The sequence below is a fragment of the Pollicipes pollicipes genome, unplaced genomic scaffold, assembly GCF_011947565.3.
Source record: "Pollicipes pollicipes isolate AB1234 unplaced genomic scaffold, Ppol_2.1 Scaffold_7231;HRSCAF=8579_pilon_pilon_pilon, whole genome shotgun sequence".
In the NCBI taxonomy this organism is placed as follows: Eukaryota; Metazoa; Arthropoda; class Thecostraca; order Pollicipedomorpha; family Pollicipedidae; genus Pollicipes; species Pollicipes pollicipes.
Genome location: NW_023597034.1, coordinates 26,071,248 through 26,080,630, shown reverse-complemented (window position 1 = coordinate 26,080,630; position 9,383 = coordinate 26,071,248). Strand labels below are relative to the sequence as shown.

The 9,383-nt window shown below is 41.4% G+C and overlaps 1 protein-coding gene and 1 long non-coding RNA gene across 2 annotated transcripts in view; both read left to right on the top strand.

Annotated features, from left to right (window-relative positions):
- The window catches only part of LOC119109897 (histone-lysine N-methyltransferase NSD2), a gene marked incomplete at its 3' end in the record, with an annotated part of 43,892 nt that overhangs the window by 14,217 nt on the left and 20,292 nt on the right, over nucleotides 1–9,383 (top strand).
- On the top strand, nucleotides 4,977–8,877 carry LOC119110282 (uncharacterized). The gene is made up of 3 exons (XR_005095468.1): nucleotides 4,977–5,077; nucleotides 8,567–8,647; nucleotides 8,826–8,877. It is a non-coding gene; the product is annotated as an uncharacterized LOC119110282 (long non-coding RNA).

The window sequence follows — 9,383 nt, the reverse complement described above, 5'->3', positions numbered from 1 at the left end:
TCTGTGGCGGAGCATGGCTGCTGCATCTTAAAAAAACGGACTAGTCATACAATTGCTGTGAGTGAGCACAGGTGGGGATTCAGTTGATTTAACTGGTACAGCATTGATTTGTTTTGTTGTTGTTCATTGGTGTTTTCGGGCGTGTCGACTTCAATCGTCATTTTGCGCCCAGTACAGCATTGATGTGCTTTTATGCTGCACACATGGGCATCGCAAAAAAATATGCCATCAATGTATGGACACCCATTTTCCACTGGCAATACAATGCAGACTGCCATTTCCCTCACAAAAGGCGTTTGGTAATGACTGCCCTGACTTGATGAGATGGATGTGCTAACAAGACGGACGGAATTACAAAATGTCATGTATGGCATACACTGGGCACAGTTAACAGCTTTGCGTATGTATTTTATTGTTCTGCGAGCGTGTGTGCGTGTTATATATATATAAATATATATATATCTATATATATTGGTATATTTTGTTACCATACTTTCCTGTACGCATGCTTCATTAAACGACCGCTGGTTCCGCAATAGCAGACTCTTGATGCACCGTTTCGAGATTCCGGACTTTCGACTTGCAGCATCGCCAAGATAAAATTTTATTCGTTCAAACTCACTCATGTATTCCTTGATATCCATACATTTTAACGTTTTAAGCCTCATCACGCCGCCGGGGAAATATAAATGGCGCAAGACATAATTTGTTAGTAGTATTATAACTAATTTAGAAAGGAAATTTGTTGACATTGGTGGAGTCTCGTCAGCATAATGGTCTGCTGCCTATCTAGATGTTCAAAACCTATTTGCAAACGCACTACATTGCCAGACAGATATATATATATATATATATATATATATATATATATCTATATATATATATATATATATATATATATATCATAGTGTTGGTTACCAGATTCAGATGTTTCCATGTACTCGGTGTAAGCTAGTGTGAGGTAATCATGGGTGCAAGCTATAAGTTATCGTCACCCATAAGCGTAACCAGGCGCAAATTCACCCGTATCATGGAGAAGTGCACGCCATCAATATCGGCATTAGCAGCGGCGATCAGCTTATTAAGTTCAAATTGGTAGGAAAGAAATAAGGGCCAGTGTCCGACAGCTTAACGTCGACACATGAATTGATCGCGATCGTGCGGTCCGGTGGGCCTAGGGGTCTCCTAACCTCTCTAAGCGTTAAGCACCTATTTACAAACGTGTTATGTGTGCCATTTATATTTTTCCGACGATGAGAGAAGGTCTCGCAACGCTAGAATGTACAGATATCGACGACTATAGGAGTGATTTTGTGCGAACAATATTTTATCATAAGGATGCTGCAAAGTCGAAAACCCGGAATGCATAAAGGTAGGCATCCCACATTTTTGCGTAATTTTACATCAGACGCGTACGATTTGATCAGTAATATCAGCCTTCCGATATCCTTCTGAATAGCTCAGAACTTTTATTCTAAGAAGCCGACCCTGGGGAAGAAAATTCATTTGACCCTTGCTAACCACTATGAAAGCAGTAATTCTATTTGAATTGCTTTTTTGGCTGCAGACAACCCCATGCTCCGAGCCTCAGGCGCCGATCACCACAAAAACCTTCGCCAATCAATGCGCCATAGTTAATGTCCTATCCTTTCCAAAACATGGTGACCTAGGGTCATGTCACGCCAATTTCGATGGTTTTGGTGGTTTTTGGTGATCTTTGACCTGACTCAAGGTCATCATGTTCTGGAAAGGATAGGATATCGACTATGGCGCATCGATTGGTGAAAGTTTCACGGTGGTCGGTGCCAAAGGCTCGGAGCATGGGGTTGTCTGCAAACCTATGTTTACAGTTTTTTGTACTTCTGGTGACCTTTGACCTGACCAAAATTCACCATACTGCCGAAAGGACAGCTTATCGACCAAGCAACATCAATTGGTGAATGTTTTGTATCAATCAGTGTCAAGGGCTTGCAGCATGGGGCTATCAACAGGTTTAGTCAGCCATTTAGTTCCTCCCTTTGAATTGTCATTAAATTGAGTACCCTCCATTTAAACTTCTAATTTTCTTGAAATATGTTAAACTCAACAAGAAACCTGGACTAGAAGTTCTTAGCCTTACAAACTAATCTGCTAATGTTTGGTTAAGCAGAATCAGCAGTCACACTGCGGCAATAGGACATGGGGGAGGGGGGGGGGATAACATTTAATGAAACATGCATAAAGGAAAATATTCTGCCAAGATATACTGACATAAAACAACACTAGGCACCGCGACATACAAGGCACAACTGGTGATTCATGAGCTGGAGTAGAAGGCCTGTGATGTTCTAAACACGCGCCCAGGTGGCCGGTTGAATACCCTTCGCTCGGGTGGGGTTCAATTTGACGCCCTTCTCCCTGCAATTTCAGGAAATTAGAGAGCTAAAGACACCAAATTCACAGGGTGTGTTGACCTGTATGTGAAGTCACTTAGGCCACAGTTTGAGATCCCTAGATCATGACCTTCAGGTCAAATGAGTTCAAACAAGGTCAAATTCCAGGTTGGTCTCCAAAGGGTCCCTACAACCTAGACAACTGTTTTCAGCAAAATGGTCACATGCTCATCTAAGGTCAGTGACTTTGTTTGACATTTTAAAGGTCATGGTGACCAAAATCATACAAAACCACTTTGAGTTTTGCATCTGGATAAATGACATGGATTACGCTAGGCAGTATGGTCCTAAAAACATAATGTTGACCTTGGTCATTCTGGGTCAGTGACCTATTCTGACCTTTAGCAAGTCTATGGAAGGTGTATCATGCAGTTCCTGTTATCAATAAATGGGAAATGAGCACCAGGAACTACCCCATAGAGTTAGCACTGGAGTAATAAAACAGGTTGGTTTTGACCATGATCTGACCTTCATACCTGACCCTAGGTCAGTGCAATTTGTTATTCAGTTGTTGTGCTGCCTAAGAAAGTATCTCAGAGTTGAATGGCTTCATCTAGCACTCTGTTGTTGAATCAGATTGAATGATTCCGAAGAAATTGCCTCCACCGAAACCATGGCCTAACTTTGACCTGCCATAGGTCAGTGACCTTACCAGGTGCATCTAAATTGCTTTATGCCAGAGGATCCCCTATTTAATTGTCCACACCTAAGCAAAGTCTGGGTTGGCTACACCTTGCCATTTGGAAATAATTCTGGAAAAACCTTTGGGGGATCAATTTGACCCCTCACACAAGTGCATATAAAAAAGATGACAGCTTTAAAAGAGGTCACATGCATACTGCCCAGAACATGAACTAAGACAAAAGGTGTTTGATGTACTTGATGTGATTGAATGTGATGCCAGATGTCTTACTAGAAATATGAGTCAGAGGAATTTCAGAGCTTCATGGGCAGACACAGTATTATCACAAACTGTGGATGGTTATATCAATTTATCATGTCATGATCTTACTGAGAAAGAAAGTTTAAACTTGGACTTAACTACCATATTTTCTTGAAATATGACAAAACTAAGAGGACACTCAAACCAGAAGTTGTCAAAAAGAGCTGGAGGGTATGCTGAGTAATAACTATGATTAACATACAATGCTTTCTTTTATGCATAATTTTATGTTATAAACATTAATTCAGAAGTTCTCTTAATTGCAAGAAAGCTTCAACCGTGACTAATTCTTCAAAAGATTTTGCAGTTATTGCTGAACTTTGAGTGAGATCTTTCTTTGCATTTTCATGAGGGTGTGAAGTTTAGTTGATTCTATGTAAGCAGGTAGGAAACAAGTAAACAAGACAACCCTGCACTTTGTCTGGCCTGGATGACTGCATTCATCTGAATGACTGTCCAATAACTAAAGCTGGCTATCCAACTAGGTACAACAAACAAATGTCTTGCATAACAAGGTGTCAATGAATTATGTGTCATTGATCTTTAGGCTTAAGTCTTTATCAAACTGCATCATATGACTCACATGTGTCATCACAAAATTTTCACCACATTCTCCCCTGTGCCTTCTGAAAAACACGTCTGACTCCAGCACAACACTCTGACTTTGCCAAAGGGCAAAGGGGTCTTCATGATCATGTTATCCAATGTTTCATGTTTTCCAGTGTTTGTAGTGTATAGCGCAATGTAGCACAGAACAATATAAGGACGGGCCCTGACATGTCCTCGAACAATGCGTTCAAGAGGCTTACCAGTTCACGCATGGGCTAGAACAGACAACGGTAACAACAATAACTCTCGCAATTGAAGCCCTTAGGACGACCCACGATCCCACGAAGTTTTAAATATTGAGTGTCCGCCCCGCAACTCTCTACCCACCCGCAACAGCCTACACCACAGCCAGGCTCTACTGATGCTGTAAATATCCGGCGGTCTCCCCCGGGTAAAATTAGCCTGGTGCGCTGGGATCAGGGCAGCTGCGTTGTTTTAACATCACAGCCGTGTCCTTTTTACTCAATAATTGATTTACTGCCGTAGGCGTCTGAGCAGCCTCATCTAAGTATTATTGAGAGTTCTATGACTAAATGTGACTTGGATATGCTTCATTAGATACTTTTTATGTTTATGAGCAGTTGATGTGCCCCATAGGATATTAGATAAGCATAAAAACGCCTAAGGTGACGACAAAACAGACCGCAGTTATTGAGTCGCAGCATAAACTTATCCTAGGTCGTTCAAATTATAGAGAGATAAGTCACCTTTGCTTTCAGTACTCTGAGTAAATTTTAGACGCTAGTATTTGGGAATTGCTCAATCAAAGAGCTTATCGTCCATTTTCATGCTTTACGTATATACATCCCTTCAGATCTAACACCAATTCAGCTATCAAAAGGCCTCTTACATATGAAATTTAGGAGAAAAATGAAATATTTTAATAAAAAAGACATTTTCATAAGCCATATGCCATTCTTTCACTCGAATCTTACACGAAATACATTAAATATATTTATGTGCAAGCAGCGCTGCGCACTCTTCAATCCACACGAAGTGGGGCGCCATTGTTCTTGCCGGGGCCGGTGTCCCAACTAGTCGTTGTTTGGTGTTTTATTTCTTGGTTCGTGAATAATCGCCAGAATGTCGGAGGGTGAGTAACTCGTGAATTTTTTCATGTTGGAGCAGGATGTCAGCGATGAGCTTGTAGGATCATGTTGAAAAGAATGAGGCTCGTGATTTCATTGAAAACAGTTGCAGTTACGTGGTTCGCGGAGTGGATGTCGTGTTTATTTGAGCTCGTGTAGTGACCGTGCTCGTGTCACCGTGTCACGGTGATCGTGACCTACCGGTTTTGAAGAATCGTTTGAATTTTGTATGTACCGAAAGTATATTTATGTTAAGTTTCATCATACATTGAGATGGTCGCGAATGCGGCGCAGCTGTGTATGCAGTTGGGGCAGAGGCTGGGGTGGGTGATGTTTGGTACATTATGCGTTCTAATAAACTGTTGTATGTAAAATGTTAGGATGGAGTGTTGCCATTGCTAATGCCAATGTAATATAATGACTGCTTTGTGGTGTAGGTGTACTTTCCTACCTAAGGTTAGAAAAAATCATTGCACACCATTTGTGTGTTTAAGGCGGCACATACCGTAAATAATCTCAAAACAGGTAGAATCATGCTCGTGCCTTCTAATTTCAATAACTTTGATGGCGGGCTCCCGAGCACGCCTGGACTCCCCAGCGCCGTTTCTGCGTTGCCGTTGCGTAAATACAATATTTCTGCTTGCCAAGAACTCGTGCAGAACATATGGTAAATAATTTCAAAACAGGTAGAATCATGCTCTACCCTGGAATTTTAATAAATATGATAGTGAACTCCCGAGGACCACGCACACCACACTGCATCGACTCCCAAGTCGTTTCTGCGTTGTTGCAAGCACAATATTTCTGCTTATCAAGAACCATGAAAATGTACAGGACCAAGGTAACAATAATAAAGCAATCAAAATAGTTTATCGAGTTTAGGTGCGTTTATGAAACACACAGGCCAGAATAGTCCAGAACATATCTAAAACTAGCCTAACCTAACCTAACCTAACCCAACCTAACTGAGAATAGACCAGAACCTAAGCTAAGCTAAGCTAAGCTGACCAGACCTGACTGCCTGACCTGACCTGAGACCTGACCTGACCTGACCTGACCTGACCTGACTGAGAATAGACCAGAACCTAAGCTAAGCTAACCTACCCTACCCTACCCGAACCTAATCTAACCTTACCTTACCCCACCTAACTCAACTAACCTAACCTAACCTAACCTAACCTCCCCTCCCCACCCTACGCTTTACATTCCCCACCCAATCCTCCTGCAACCCATCCTCCCGTTGGCATCGAGGATCAAATTTCATGGATTTTTGTTACCTTGGCCCAGTATGTTTTTATGGTTCTTGATGCTGCTTGATGTGCAGTAATGTGACCGTGCACAGCAACGGCGCCGGTGTCGCGGGTGCTGTGTGTGTGCGGCACTCGGGAGCTCGCCATCATAATTATAAAAAATTTGAAGGTAAGAGCATGAATCTACCTGTTTTGTGATTATTTACGATATGTCCTGCCTTAAACACGACGAATGGTGTACAATGATTTTTTCTAATGTTAGGAAGGTACACCCTGACCTGCTTTGTTAATATGCTCATTCAATTTGCCCTCAAACACATTAAGGTACTCGGTCATGGTATATATAGTTATGGGCGCAAAATGACCACTGCAGTCAACGCGCCCAAAAACTCCAATGAACAACAAAAATCGGTCATGGCATACATTGGTACCTAATGCAAAAAAGGCGGTGTACATCAATCATCATTTTTAAGTCAGAACATATAGTAACTAATTGTAAAACAGGTAATCTAAACTCTTACCTTGGAACTTAGATGACTACGACAGCAAACATCTGAGCGCTGCAAACACAGCAGCTGCGGCCCCAGTGCCGTTGCTCAGCATGGTTGCAATGTTGCTGGTCATCAAGAACCATAAAAATGTATGGGGCCAAGGTAACTGGAATCCAGTGAAATTTGTTTATTGTGTATACAAGCAGCCTTCTGTACTGTTTGTAGATTGGTCGACATCGGGGGGCAAATGTGATGTCTTTGGGCGGCGAATGAAAAGCAAAATGAGAACATGGCGGCCAAAGAAAGCTTCTTAATATGGTGCATATGTATGGCATGGAACATGGATGCCAATGGGACACTGGGTTGAATGGGATAGGGTGGGGAGGTTAGGTTGGATTAGATTAGATTATATTATATTGGATTAGATAAGGTTAGGCTAGGTTAGGTAGTTTGGTTAGGTTAGGCTAGGTTCTAGTCTGTTCTGGCCTGTCAGTTTCATTAGCTTACCTACATGCAATAAGAAACATTTCAGTGCATTATTGTTTCCTTGGCCCCCTCACATTTTTTATAGTTCTTGATGTGCAGTCATGTTGTGGCCATTCAACGATAATGCAGCAATGGGGCTGGGGGGTCGAGTTGAGGGTGTGAGATGCTCTGTAGCTCACCATCATAATTATTAAAATTAGGTAGCATGAATTTACCTGTTTTATGGTCATTTATTGTATGTTCCACCTTAAACATGACAAATGATATATGATGCTCTTTTTTAACATTGGGTATTTATCAGATTTTGAAAGGCAGCAATGCTTTATATCATGTTGGAAATGCCTTTTGGTATGATGCTGGTCAGCTTGCAGAGCAGCATGTGTTTTTGGTAGTATTGCGCCATCCACAGTATGCTTTGAGGGGTCAAGGTGCTGTCATTGTGCCATCTAATTAAGTCCTAGTTTACGAAAGGATTCCACTGTGTTGAGTGCATGCACATTATTGCTGCATTGAACCAGGAGGATGCATGTATGCTACTCATGATAGACAGTTTCATTAGTTTTGCCTTATTTTGAAATGTCAAGTGTTTATTGGTTTGAAATGACCACTTGAGAATTATACCTCATCGAAATATTGCATAAGTCTGAGCACCTGAACTTGTGTGTGCGCAGCATTATGGATGTGATCTTTGCCAAGCCACTTATGTTAAAAGTAGAATGTATTTATCCAGTCTGTGCTGTAGATGCAGTTGAGCCAGTCCTCAAAATTTGGCAAATGATCAAAAATCTTGACAAGATCTTGGGGCAGGGGCATGGAACAAATTCCTTAAGCAGGGCAGCTCATATATCTTGGGGTGCAAGCTCCAATACTCACGTGAACTAGTAAATCAGCCACAAATGATCCTATGCCAGGCAAGCTGGGCAGTGTGACAGCTTGACAGGCATAATATGCTCTGCATATCACTATATTTACCAGTGTTTATGCTGTAAATTTGCATTTTAAAGGTAAGATGTAATGCAAAACACCCCTTTGTGCAGGTGTGCTAATATTTGAGTTTTGACTTTGTTGTGCCTGACATGCTGTTGTTTCAATATTAATTTTGCTGATCAGGGAAAAAAGAGGCTCGGAGAATGGCCCAGATAGGCCCAATTTTTTGTGTTGTGCCAAGAGCCTGTGTTGTATTGCTTTGCCTGTGTTATAGGTTGGCCTCTACCAGTAAATAGTATACCTGGTATTGCATTAACACCAAATATCATGGATTTTGCAGGCTATGGTGGTGGTGGCTATGGCAGCCAGGGAAATGGTGGCTATGGAGGAGGTGGCTATGGGTCCAGTGGTGACAGATATGGTATGTTATGGGAAGCAACAAAGGTTCTTGGAATGACAGAAGAGGGCATCATATTTTGTTTGTCATAAATGATTTGGTATGTTCATTAATGTGTAGTAGTATCACAGCTTTAGCAGTGTGTTATTTGATGTGTTGCCTGGTTAATTTCAATGTTTGCATTCAACCCAAACCATTGCAGGTGGTGGCGGGAGCACTGGTGGTTATGAGAGAAGAGGCTCATATGACAGAGGTCAGTTTAATGATGCAGGCAGGCCTCTGCACAATGAAAAATGTTTGTTTCATTATCAAGTATTTTGCTTTTCATTGAAATATATATTGTTATGTGGTGATGTGTCTCATTTTACTTGGTATGAGAAATGACCTGTCAAGCCAGCTGTGAGCATTGTATGCCATTCTGTTCCTGTCAGTTCTAAGCAAAACCTAGCATCATTGATATAATATGTAACATGCTTATCCTCATAACATTGCTTGCTAACTGTCATTTGAAGTGACATGTTATGAACAGGTTTGTTTGCATTCATAAGCCATTTTAAATTTCCAAACAATATTTGCTGCTAAATTGCTGTGGTCAAGTCTTCACTTTGCCTACAGATGTGTAATCATGAGAGGGGACTATTGTGCCATGGCCAGTTCAATCTAATATGATAATTTGTTTATGAAATCAAATGTTGGTCAGATGTTGCAGACTGAGCAATGTGTGATGTCATACTTGACCATGCAACATTGTCATCACTGT